This window comes from Pseudomyrmex gracilis, unplaced genomic scaffold (assembly GCF_002006095.1).
Source record: "Pseudomyrmex gracilis isolate BER0280 unplaced genomic scaffold, ASM200609v1 scaffold_24, whole genome shotgun sequence".
NCBI classification, from domain to species: domain Eukaryota; kingdom Metazoa; phylum Arthropoda; class Insecta; order Hymenoptera; family Formicidae; genus Pseudomyrmex; species Pseudomyrmex gracilis.
This window is the reverse complement of record NW_018020608.1, coordinates 29,582-42,633: the sequence shown is the minus strand read 5'-3', so window position 1 is coordinate 42,633 and position 13,052 is coordinate 29,582. Positions and strand designations below refer to the sequence as shown.

Here is a 13,052-nt window from a genome sequence, read left to right as displayed (position 1 = left end):
AATATATGTAACACCCCCAAAATTATTGTGCACCGAAACAAAAGAACTTTCCGCTCGGCGAGATGCGCGCCGAAAATGATGTAGCTTAACAGACAAACACGGCACAGCGAGCGTGTTTACGCTATCTCGGGACCAAGTCTTTTCAATTTTTCTGATCTCAGCTTTCTCAATGTTCCGTGTCGACTTTTCAGATGTCGACGAGAAGAAACTCTTCTTGCCGCTCGAAGAAAATACTTCAACGCGAACACCACGGCGGATTGAGACCGACTAACCGGCTTTCCGCGTCGGGGCACACGCGAAACCGAGGCCTCCACTATTTGCCGCGGCCCCTTTAAACTCACATCTCCGTCAGGGCCTCCGTCAGGGGAACCGGCCAGGTAAGTTACACAGAGACTCGGGGAGAGCGAGCGTGTGGATTGGTTGGGGGCGTGCAATTGGTGCGAGATACCAGAATACGCGCGGGAATATTTAGAATATTCCATTGTACCGCTAATATATAAGCGCGAACTATTAAGATATATTGCTGAAAATAACCGTAATTTTGCTTTAAAAAAACTCCCATATATATTCAGTAATAAATTAAGTATCCCAAAATGATTATAGACAGTTTAAAGAAATAATTACCCAAAGCGTTTTCATATGTAAAGTTCGAAACAAATATAAAAAAAAAAAAAACATATTTTAAAAGATACTTAAAGAATTGTTATGTTTAATATTTTTACACGTCTAATAATTATTTCTTTAAATGTCCGGTCATTGGGATGTTGCGCAGTACAATTCACTGAAGAAACAAACGCGTAGTTGCGACTAATTATTTGTTCATTACACACGCCTACAGGGAAGACTGTGTGTATGTGTGTGTATGTATGTGTGTATAGGTATTAAAAATAGTTTTACTTTTCAAGGCGCATTTAACAGTATTATTAAAATAGCCTCGAGTAGATGCGAGGGGGAAAAATAGGCAACGCGACTGCGGCGTGAAAACGTTCTTGAAACCGGTCGCTTTAATAGAGTCGTAAAGCGACTTGATACAGGGATGTGTAGTGACACTAATCACCGCAAACACCCTTATTGTCCGGTTACGCTTCTTGAAATGTTGTTCTTACACACGAAAGTAGGAACTGTAGGATTCTAATCTTGAGAAAAAGCTCGTATTAAAACGCGGATGATGAAACCGCATCATCCTTTTCTATTACACCCCTCATTCCCTTCATTCCGCAACCCGGCGTTATAAAAAGAAACATCTGACAAAAAGCAGTATCGGGGCTGCTCTTAAACTCTGATGAAGTGAACTGAAATGTCCACGAAAAAAAACATCGATATAAAAAAATGACATTAACATTCGAACTGCAATTTTTATAAAATTCTTGTGACACATCGCGAGAGCGTTAGTTGACGATTAAAATCGCTCGGTTTCGCAAATCTTGTAAATATTGCTTTTGTGAACAGAAATTTTTGCGCTATTAGATTTCATGTTAAAATCAAGAACATTGTTCGTCTTCTCCTTTGGTCCTTTGTACTCGTTTTTCAACGACTAAACTGTCAAATACAGGTAAAGTGAGTCGCTGCTCCGCCCACTTGTGTGTGTGTGTGTGTGTGTGTTCTCTCTTACATGGACATGTAAGAGAACTCGTGATTAAGGCATGAACGATAATACGCAAATGCCCTCGGGGGGGTCATTTGCACTCTTCTCTCGTTTCGTAAGAAGGAGCAAGAAATAGAAGAGAGGCGGGCACAGGAAAATGAGGAAGCGCGGTGAGGAGCCGGACGATGACGATGAGAAATATCTAAATTAACGTGAACGGGGGAAGGAACGTGGCACATGTAAGATTAAGTCGAGCTCGTCTAACACGACCGTCCCGCTCTCGACATGATGCATCGCGCTGCCTTATGCGAAATAAACGATTCGACGTCATGCATAGAAAGCGCGCTTGTAAGATGTTTTCGCTCAATGCGGCGCTCAATGCGGCGAGATGTGAGAGAGAAGAAAGGAAAAATTGATTTACAAAGTCTAAAACAATCTTGCTGCAAAATTTATCACAGCAATGTGTGAGAAGTAATCTAGTTATCCCAATAAAAAATAAAATTAAAAAGATACTTTACTTTTAAATTTGATTTCTCACGCACACATCGGTTATCTCTGATTCCAAATTCAATTTTAACATTTGCTGAGAAAATTATATTATTAGTTGCAAAAAAAATTAATTGACGTATTACATATATAAGAAAAGACGTATTACATATTTAAGATCAGATTATGAGATCAATATCAACTACTAGTATATGTTCTGTACTTTTCACAGTTACAAATACGTAGGTACGTGTATGTGTGTACACATTACTTTTTTTACGTCGCCATGTTCCGACCTGTTCGTTATGTTTTATCGTGTTTTTAGTCGTAAAAAAAAAGTATATTTCTTTGCGACGAAGCTTATGTTTCTTTAATAAATACACGTACGGCGTAAAAGTTCAGCGCTGAGTTTTTTAATTCCGCGCGAGGTCTCTGCAATTTAGTTTTTGCGATGTCGAAGCGATTGTATCAATTATACATTTGCCGAAGTAGAGAGACAGCTCTCTCGAAAAAAAAAAAGCGCCAAAACTGTGCTCAAGATTAATTCATTAATTAAGTCTAATGGAAGTTCATTAATTCCGCACAACGTGTACCTCCGCGCTATAACATAACTCTGTGCACTTTTCGCGGCAAAACTTTGCACGCAAACTGTGTGGCACAATCGGACGCCAAGTAATTTGATAATGCATCTATGTACGTCGGTCTTATTCGCAAATGGACAACGTTTATCATGTGTATACATATATGTATATAATAACGTCTCGTACATCGAGAACGTAACGATGCGCGCTCCACCGACACGCAAATTTGCTTGATAGATGAGAAGTGTTTTAATGCGACTGACGAAGATTTTTTTTATACAATTTCACGACCAACGAGCAACGTGTAATAATACACGTGTGCTGTTGTTAACAAACATTCAAGCGCATTATTTTAAAAGTTTTATCACGCAACTATGTGTGCGTGTTATTTTGTTTCATATTAGAAGTTCAGTTCACACAATGTAGTTTTTCTCTTGAGTAACGTGGCACACAAGCAGTTTCGCGAATGAAGACCGCAGAGTCGACAACTTTTCTATCTTCTTTTTTTTTGGCGGTTCTGTCGCATGCGGAATAAACATGTCGGAGCAAAGTTGCGAAACATTCTTGACGTAAAAGTCGATGGTGTGACAGATAACTACGCGACGAGATTGTAAAAAAAATATACATATGCCGTATACTGCAGTTCGCATATATCTTACGAGTCGATATTTTCTCAAAATACTTCGTGTTCTGATTGTTTACTCGCAGAAATAACCGCATTGCCGATAAAGTCTGTGAGAAACATTAAAAAAACGCGAATCGGATTTTATTTCAGAGTTTTGTATATTGCTTTACAAAGTTTGGACAAAGTTTGGAACTGACTGCGACTACTGCCGTTGCTTCGATGAAATTAATACAAACGTAAAACTAGGATTTAAAAAAAAAAAAAACTGTTTTCTCTGAGGCGAACGAAAACTTTGTAGAAATAGGCGGCAAATCGTTCATTAGCCAATTAAAATCATCAGAACGGAAACAACGAGGACACCCTATTTCGCCACAGGTCCTATCATAAGCACCAATCGGCCCTGGCTCCCTCTACGTCATCACCCCACCCTGACAGAGCTAGCTGTGTCGAGGGCGCCTACCGTGCGGCAACCCCCCGGCGTTCAGTGGCTGCGCTTCTTCCGTATCAGGCGTTACGCGCGTCTTTTTTATCCGGATCTGTGTGTGGTGTCATGGTGTGTGCACTCTCAATAAAAAACATATCCCGCGAGTTCTTACGCAGCAAAGACGATCGAAACGCATCGTGTTCGAGCGTCGCGTTATCGCGCGGCATGAGCGTTTTTCTTTCCGCGTGATGTGCGTTGACGTGCAGCGACTGCTTCATATCTTCGATAAATTTCTCTAAGTTTTCATCTTTTTCAAATAGCACAGTTCGTGTCAAGTTTCGTCTCATCCGATGATACATACTGGATATATATTTGATGTATTCAACAGCGATCGGGAAATAAAAAATTTCACAGCAGCGGTGCGTTGGGATTGTTACGCGTGCATCTACAGTACGTATCTTGTGTGTATATAAATTTTTATTTTCTACAGTTCTGTCATACGAATAGAGAAATGACATATGTCAAATTACGATCGAGTTACAAAGAAACACATGACACGGAACTGGCATGTATAGTCGAATTGTAAGACACACACGAACAATACAGAAATAGCTTCTGCGGAGCAAGCTGTAACACAATCAAAACACCGTCTATATTTCACAATCATCAATTGAATCTTATCTGCGCGGAGAATATACTTAAGTGAACATATTTCTGAAATTAATAGAGTAATCTATTCGCGGATATTGGAAATTGTAACTCAATCATAATCCTTACCTTTAACATTCAGAGAAGTAGCTCATACTCCCCGACAGTAGGTAGGTTTTTTTGTTGAATAAGATAAATTTCTTAAAACGTTAAATTCTCTTTAGCGCACGATTCGCGATGTGTATTTTCGTTTTCAAGAGTTAATACGATTTTATCTTAATTATCGTATATAAATTAGCAATTTAATTAAAACGCGTCAAAAGAAAACTTTGTTTGTTTAAATTACAAACGTTACTTTAAAGTTAGTTTTTCAAAAAACTTTGAAACTTGTCAAATTTCAAAACTTGTTAGAGAACAAAAATATTTATCTCTTACAAAATTACTGCTAATAAAAACTTCTTTGTTTTCTTTGAATATACACTGCAACACCGTTACTTTACAATATATCAATCACACGCGAAAAATTGATAATCTTATTCTTACAACGCTACAAAGAGAGAGAGAGAAATTTTATTGTATTTTTTTTTTTTTTTTTTTATTCACGAAAAGAAACGGATATTCGGGAAACGCGATTTTTCATCTCGGCACAATTGCGTCTGAAACGTTTTATTACTCGCCAGGATGGCCAGAAAAAAATTTTTACGACCGAACACGGTGAAACAATACGCGACGCAAAATATCCGAAACGAATTCACTGACCTGTATTCGCAGATCGGAAGATATATTCACAATGATTGAGTGTGTGATTGAGAAAAACTACTACTACGATCTCTGGTTGACGTGTTCGCCTTTGAATCGCTTAATATTTGCGTTCTCTCATCGTCTCCCTCTGTGCATTTCTCTCTCGGTGGAATCTCGGTTAGCAAGATCAAAGGGGACCATTTTCTATCGGGATTTTCGTCACACCGAAGGTAAACTTCCGCACTCCGTTGCGACCTCCACTTTAAATCGAGTTCCATAGAAATAGCCAATCTTAGCCTCGTGTGTAGTATATTACAATGTGTCCTGGGATATATTTGAGATTTAAGCTTTTCTTTTTTTAATATCCGTAATATACAACATGTGTCCGTCGTAAAAGTGATCGCTACTTGATTTATTAAAAGATTGCTGCGTTTTATGTGAAAGTTCTTTTCGTTTGGTGTGTTTACGACATATTCTTACGAATGTATATGCGTGTGTATTTTAACAATAACTCGTTATATAAATAAAATAAAGAAAAAGAGAGAATTTTAAATTTGTAAATTTAGCTACTTTTGTAATTTTTTTCTTTCTCTCTCTCTTGTACACAAAATTTCCGACGTAAACATTCGGAGGTCACAGACGAAAGTCAATCAAAAATCGTGTTTGCACAGTCCCGTGAGAACGTACGACGCTTTCGTAGTACACGTTTTCCACAATGCGTCGCCATTTATCATAACTCGCGCTTAGCACATGTCTCGGAATAGATATCGATTGTCATTTACCTAAATTACAATTTTTTTTTTTTTTTTATTCTCGACCGATAAGAGTAAATCAAACATGAATTGCTTATCTATAATACGATATCGCGTTCGTAACAAAGCGCGTTTCTCCTTTCTTTGTTTTTCTAATTCACAAATTATTAACAACGAAGCGTGCGAAACATGATTGCGATTGAATGCGCACAGCGCGGAATAAAAATATCTCCGATGTAAAACGTACAAATCACTATTTCTTTTCCTTTTCTGCTAATTGTAAGATAAGTGCAGTTGCTCGACGGCGTCTAATTGAAAGCACATCTCCGGGCGCGCGAGAGCTGGCGCATTTCCGATTTATTACGGCTCAATTTGTATCGGTATCTCCGCCGAAGGATGCTTCAACCATTTATGTGATCGCCGCTGCGATGAACGAAGCGCGCCATTTAATTGAACACGCTTCTGCGAAATTGCCGCGAGGATCGCATAAATGGCATTTGCGCGCTAAATATCCATGAATATCCATAGATAGACGCGCGATATCCGAACTGCAACGGGATTATTAGAGATCTAAAAACCGGGAGCGAATGGTTAAATAAGTTGTTTTAAGGAACAATGGAATTATATACATACATTCGGTCATTCAGTTTTTCGTGACAATTCAAGATCGAACATTTTGCACTTTTTTTTCTCTCATCGCACATTTTTTTAAATTATATTTTCTATCAAGGTGAAGCACCAAGGTGACTTAATAATATCATCTCGATCGATTGCATTACAAATTAATTGAGTATATCAAATCAAGTATAGTCCTAATAGTTTTTGCAACATTATTGTGTTAGCGGAATCAGATCGATAATGGGAAAAGTGATACGCCTACATTGTATAACCGCGCGTCATTAAATATGGCATTGACATACCAATGATCAAAGGCTTCTTCAGGTGTATTTTCTTCTTCCCTTTTTTTTTTTTTTTTTTTTTAATAAAAAAAATAGAAGTATGAAAAAAACGAGAGAAGTTCAATGCCAATTAATTTTTTACGCGACGTTGCAAATAACATCACGCGTTTCCAAATATTTGCTCTCGCAACAGACGCTTTGACAACAATCCGGAGGTCTGGAAAGAAATACGCACGTTTTTGCCGTAATTACGGTAATTATATAACATCGATATGTGTAATTTTAAACGTGCGTCTATATTTGAGACTAGTAAGTACACACTTACGTTTCGTTTTAACGATTGAGGACGTTTTAATCAACGTCGCAACAGATTCACCCACGCGTGACGACGTTTGATCATCTTTAAACATAGATGTGAGATGTTCCTAAATCTGGACAACACGTGTGTCTATTGTTTGCACAGTTGCGACCGCAATTCCGCATTCTCGGACATTAACGCTTGACACAGTCCATTGGATCGAATGCGGAAATTCTTCAACCAACGCAAACTTAAATTAAACTGTCTTCGTAGCTTAGTATTTTGATAGCTTAAATATTTTTTTTTTATTTAAATATTATTTTATAAAACTCAGTGCAGAAGAGAGAGAGAGAGAGAGAGAGAGAGACAGAGACAGGGGAGAGGGCTCACGTATCCTTCACGACTAAAAAAAATAATATTACCCCAGCAACACACAACCAAGCAAATTCAGGGTCATTATTGACCCACAGAGCACAGGTTCTGCCTTTTGCAACAAAATGTATTGTGTTTTTTAACGCGGTTTTAATTAAAGAATCAAAAATGACCCTGACTTCGCTCGTGTGTGGCGTAGAATTAAATAATACAATAAAACATCGAAGCGCGTTTCTCCCGAACATGTAAAACACTCAATGTGAAAAAGTTGAAACGCAAACAATCACGCTTTGCGAGTTTTATTGCACGTATTTTTTTATTTCGCGCGAAAATATAACATTTAAAAAAATTCGCGGATTCGTTTTCAATGCGCGTTTTTACGCATCGTTCCATTTTACCGGCTTTTTCTTTTTATATCGCGTGTCTGCGCTGTAATATATTGAAGCCGTGCAAAATACTTTGACCTGTTTCGTGAGAGTGAGTTATACATGTGTGCGCGTTGTTATACGTATATACACACCTTATGTACATTAGGTATTGTTTTGTACATAGATAAGGCCGAGGAGAGAGGGAGAGAGAAAGTAAGTTTCTAGTTGCTCTCGTGCAAAACAAAAACAAAAAAGTAATTGCCGCGCGTGGAAAAACGGAAATTACAAAATATGGCGGAGCTCTTCTCCATTATTCAAAAACATGGTTTGAATTTTAGATGAATGTTTAACACAATTTAGAGGTTTTCGTTTATTTGCGGATATTATTTTTAATTTTATCGCCTCCAAGTTGAACACGCGAGAAGCAGACAATTTTCTCTTCTAAATGACATTTGTGCGCGAGACACATCTCACTTTGACGGCCGGCCGTAAAAGAGAGAGCTCGGAAAGCTGTAACATTGACATTGCGACTCGCAGTCTTATTGTTAGCGTCTCGTCAGTTAAATGTTCTCATTTTTTTATATCTCATTGTTGCGGTCTTGTTTCTCTCTTTTTCTCGAGAGAGAGAGAGATGTGTAAGTAATGCAACGAATATAATATAAATGTAATTAATATATGTATATTAATATTTTACAATTTACTAGAAAAATAAAAATTTTGTTCTCGAATATTGAATCAGCATGAAAAAATTTTATGAGATTTCTTCGAAAAACTCTGCATAAATAATGTAATTAATTTACTCGAATTCGCGTTCATTACGATCTGTCGACGGTGTTTGTCTAACGTATAAAAGTAATTTGCTAACAACCTACACGTGTTTCCTTTTCGGTTTCCCTATTTGCATAATTCCTCGACGTTTGCTTACCGATTGCATTCACTTTGGAATTAGCACCCTAAGGCTCATTAGACCCCAGGTAGGAACGTGCGTTACTGTGTTTGTGTGTGTGTGTATGTGTGCGTGTAATAATATTAGCATAATTGATCGTTTACTTTAAATTCAGAAAGATCGCGTTCGTGTCGAAGCTGACGGATTTTAGCTCGCAGATTACGTGGATTTCGTTCGTGCGATAAATTGCATCGTGTCAAATTTAAAACGAATCGAATAACAAATAATCTTTTTCGCTATTTTTCACGCGCTTTTTCCCTTCGTCATGTCACATCGCGTCCAATAAACTCGAATTTGATACGATGACAATCTCTTTCCCCAACAAACCAAAAGATAAAACGCATATCGATCATCATTCCGGTTATCTGTTATCCTATCTCATGTCATATAAAAATTTCTCGAAAAAAGAGAAAAAAACCAGATTCTTCTGAGATTGAAAATCGCTCAGATGTGTTCATCTTGTGTGCTCGTTTCATCCAGGATTAATCCGCGCGATGCATTTCCACGACATTTCGTCGCGATCGATAGTATCGATTCAAGCTACAGGAAAAGGGTCGCGCACATTGTACGTGTATGTGTAACGACGACGACGACGACAACGGCGACGGCGACGGCGACGGCGACGGCGACGGCGACGACGACGACGACAACGACGACGACGACGACGACGACGACGACGACGACGGGTTGTGCGCACTGCGTACTTATGTACCGGAGAATGTATGTACATGTGAATATGACCTCGTGTATCGCGCGCGATGCGATGTATCTGCATGTCACGCCGGCATGCGACAACTAGGACGATGTTATGTCAGATTGCAGCATTAAACCGTCTTTCCGCCGGTCTGACAGGAGCACGCCGATTTAAGCCGTATACGTCATTTCGCCATAAACCGTAATTATTATTTCGCAAAAGCACGCGGACAGCTCGCCGGATATACCTATACATAGTTTTTGATGTCAACAACAAAACTAATAATTTCGTCACAGTTGCGTTGTAGCATTTTTGATGTTTATATTAATCGAGCGAGTGGAAAACTCCCGTTGAGAGACCAAACACAAACCCGAAAACGAAGATTGAACAAGAACATCGATGATGGACTATGTTCATCAATATCTCAAATGACTACGCATATGTGATGTTTATTTAACACGACAAATAATGTTGTGTTTTCGACAAATATTGCAACAAATGTGCAATATCAACGAGTATGAGAAAGGTTAAAGGATATATTTTTAGCGCAATAACAAGCAAAAAGAGTAGTTTTACAATACATTTTATTCTATTTCTCTCTCACTCTCTCGCTCCATTTCCACGTCGGAAAAATGATTTTCGTGAAAAAAAAAACAAAATTAAAGAAAATATTCTCTCTTCTCTTTTCATTGTTTCTGGTATTTATCTTGCGTAAAATTCACACACAAATACAGAAGAAAGATAAACTAATAAATATATATAAATATCTTTAAAATTATGAAACCGTCCACTCGCAGAAATTCAATTTATTTCGCGTTCATTCTCACGAAAAATTTTACGATCTTTGTAAATAAGATTTCTATCGGAGTTTGCGTAGCTGTCAATAATATTTCTCGAGTCCGGTTTAATCTCAAAGAAAGCTTTCGATGTGTCTTACTTAGATGTTCTGCTTTTAGCAGAAATATTTTCTGTAATATTCTCACACACACAGTCCTGGAGTTCGTAAAACTCGATAAACTTATTTAATTAATTAATCGAATTGGAGGAGACAATCGAATCTTCTTCTCGCGGGTGGGATTTCGATAAATAATACATAATTGTTATCAAGGAAATCTTTACTTATCTCTTGAAAAAAAACTCTGTGTGTTCTTTTTAATTTATAATGTAAATTTAATTAATTAATTTATTTATTTATAATTTTAAATTTAATTCACAAATTGATTTTTACGTGATGAATAATTTATCAAGTGTTTGCAGGATAAATATTTAAACACAAATTTTCCGCAGAAATAACATATCAAGTCGTTCAGAACTAATTCGATATCTCGGATTTTTTATGTTAACACTCCATTAAACTCGGAACTGGAGACAGTTAAAACCAACGGAAGTCGTTTCGTCAGTTGCAGAGAGTTATTGGGCTCTTTAAAAAGAAAGGGAGGAGAAACTCTAATCTGAGAAGATCAGAACTATGAAAATTTACCGTCGATGTTAAATCTTTTTCGCATGAACTCTCGGTGAACTGCAACCTTGACTGAATTAAGTTCAGTCGGTTCGCATACCGACGACGGGTTTGCGCCACTTAGGAAACAATTTCGCGCATGTGTGTTGCTCGCGTCTACATAAGATAAACTGTAGTATCCAGTTGCATTATTAGCGAGAAAATAGATGGTCAACTGATACACGCTTGTAAAGTTCTAACGAAAGTGGACTACTCGTATTTTCTGTGTCTCTTTTTCTCTCTCTCTCTCTCTCTCTCTCTTTCTATGAAATGTTCAATAACGTAAGAGATTTTTCTTGTACATATCCCAATGGTTTATAACTAATATAACCCCTGCTGGTCATCATCGTTCCGCTAACAACTTTGAACTAGAACTCGACTAGAACTTGCAAGTAACAGCGACTCTATCGCGGACACGTTCGATTTAGGTCTAGCGGGTAGAATTACCTCCGTGAAGCAGAAACCATTATTTAACGTTACTCCGACTCGATTATTTACTTATCAAGAACTCGCCGTGGGTTGAGAGAGTTTGTTGCCAGTTTCCACGTGCGTCAGAAACGCGACTTGTGTATGTGGTATGCGCATTTTTGTATCGTCATATTTACAAAATATCTTGTTAATTAATTAACTTTCGAAACGTTTGTGTTATCTTATAATTTTACTTGCATTATTCGAAAATTTCTAATTGTCTCTTTCTTATTTGCTGAAGTATTGCAACGGTTTTGCAATATAGTTCGGTTTTGGTGTGACATTTATCTAAAATTGATCCGCGCAACTGTCGCGTCTTCACCTTTAAGGGACTGACTTTAGAGATGGATAGATCTCGTATATGTCAGACAGCAGCGCACTCGCTTCGCTCGATGTCCAAATACGGTCCAATATAGTCATACATCTAACACACTGCGTCTAACACACGTTGTTTACATATTTGCGTGGCACTGAGTGCCATTGTTGACGTGTATAATCATTTCCGAGACTCAAACGAAAACACTCGATTTCCCACGGTTCGCTATTATCGCAATTACCCGCATTTCGAGTTCGGTGCTACACATATTCGGCGGCGATGTTTAAAAATCCGCGTAAACCCAAACCGATATTGTTAAATGCGTTGCGATACGCGCGAATTTCCGATAATTCCGACATAATGCTGTTAATTGGTTAAATCATGTTATTGATATTGTTGAAGAAGAGAAACAGCTCGTGTGTTAATGCTTTTCAGGATCTGTCATATTACTATAAGAAGCAATATATCATCACAAAAAAGACACACTACAGCGCTTATTTCTGTTATTGGATGACCTTGTTCTACATCATTTGATGTCAATCACTTTGACATATCACGATCCCATTGGGGGGATAAATTGTTTTTGCGATTGTGTGTGATATCTGCTAAAATCGGTCAGAAACATTTTTCACGAGACATCGTGTAGTTTTTTTTGGTCGCGCCAAACGCGTACAAAAGATTCTCGCAAATGTGTGTCGTTCTAATATTGTGTTGAAATTTAATATACATACTTGTATACTTTGATCAAGGTGATAACGCGTTAATCATATATGTGTTCAGAAAGTAAAAAGATAATTACGATTCTTTCTTTTAATTGCAAAAAACTTTTCTATTTTCGTCCGTGTAGATTTCTTGCGAAGTGACAAAAATGTGCGTAGCCAGAGAACAGTCGTGTACGTATATACAGAATTGTATAATATATAAGTGAGCAGTTTTATGTTTCGCGTAATCTCATTTCCCGGTTATCGTGTGCATAATACAAAAAATTTTACGCTCGGTAAAATCTCAGAGGGCAAAGATGAAGGAAGGAGCTTTTCATTCGGCGGATAAGAGGGTAGATCTCTTAAGTTTACTGTCAAGTGCCATCGGCTGGCAAAAAAAAAAAAAAAAGTGAAAGAGCACTTTTGCCCTGTACGATTACTATACCTGTAAAAGGGATTTCCAAGTAGATGTTAAGACAAGGCGGGTCTCAATACACAAGTGTTTTTTATTTTGTCCAACTACTCTTAGAAAACTTAAGTTCTAATTATGTTCTAAGATACGCTTAAAAACTTGGGAGCCAAATCGTAGCATTTTTCTAATTTATTGTTATTTATTTAATACTACCTTTCTGCGCGCAATTCGGTAAAGA

At 37.7% G+C, this 13,052-nt stretch overlaps 1 protein-coding gene across 6 annotated transcripts in view; it reads left to right on the top strand.

Annotated features, from left to right (window-relative positions):
* LOC109852136 overlaps positions 1 to 13,052 on the top strand; it is a 46,806-nt gene that overhangs the window by 7,251 nt on the left and 26,503 nt on the right. For 3 of the 6 annotated variants that reach the window (XM_020423012.1, XM_020423013.1, XM_020423005.1), the window contains exon 1: positions 291 to 377. The exons of 1 other annotated variant lie outside the window; for it this stretch is intronic. The gene's annotated coding sequence lies outside the window, so the exon portion shown is untranslated. Of the gene's footprint in view, positions 1 to 290; positions 378 to 3,797; positions 4,152 to 9,423; positions 9,446 to 13,052 lie in introns of those variants that run through there. 2 more of the 6 variants (XM_020423006.1, XM_020423011.1) reach the window with 2 other exon arrangements.